The sequence below is a fragment of the Etheostoma spectabile genome, chromosome 3, assembly GCF_008692095.1.
Source record: "Etheostoma spectabile isolate EspeVRDwgs_2016 chromosome 3, UIUC_Espe_1.0, whole genome shotgun sequence".
Classification (NCBI taxonomy): domain Eukaryota; kingdom Metazoa; phylum Chordata; class Actinopteri; order Perciformes; family Percidae; genus Etheostoma; species Etheostoma spectabile.
The window spans coordinates 85628-85836 of record NC_045735.1 but is presented as its reverse complement, the minus strand read 5'-3'; the positions used below and the strand labels follow the sequence as shown (position 1 = coordinate 85836).

General features: G+C 32.5%; 1 protein-coding gene across 1 annotated transcript in view; it reads right to left on the bottom strand.

The window, feature by feature from the left end:
• Window positions 1-209, bottom strand: part of gdpd4a (glycerophosphodiester phosphodiesterase domain containing 4a) — a 53219-nt gene that overhangs the window by 45893 nt on the left and 7117 nt on the right. The window lies entirely within an intron of this gene.

Genomic DNA, 209 nt, shown 5'->3' with positions numbered 1-209 from the left:
TTTCTAAAAAAGCCAAAATAGTGCAAAATACAAAACTTCTCAAACACAAAAACACATCCACATCACTCACACCTATACCTAAAAGAAGTACATACATAGATTTATAGGAATAAGTAATTATTTGATGAAATGGTGAAAAGCCATAAGAAGGCCATATTTTTGCTTTGACACAACTGGATTCATCACAGGGTTAAACTTTTCTGGCCATG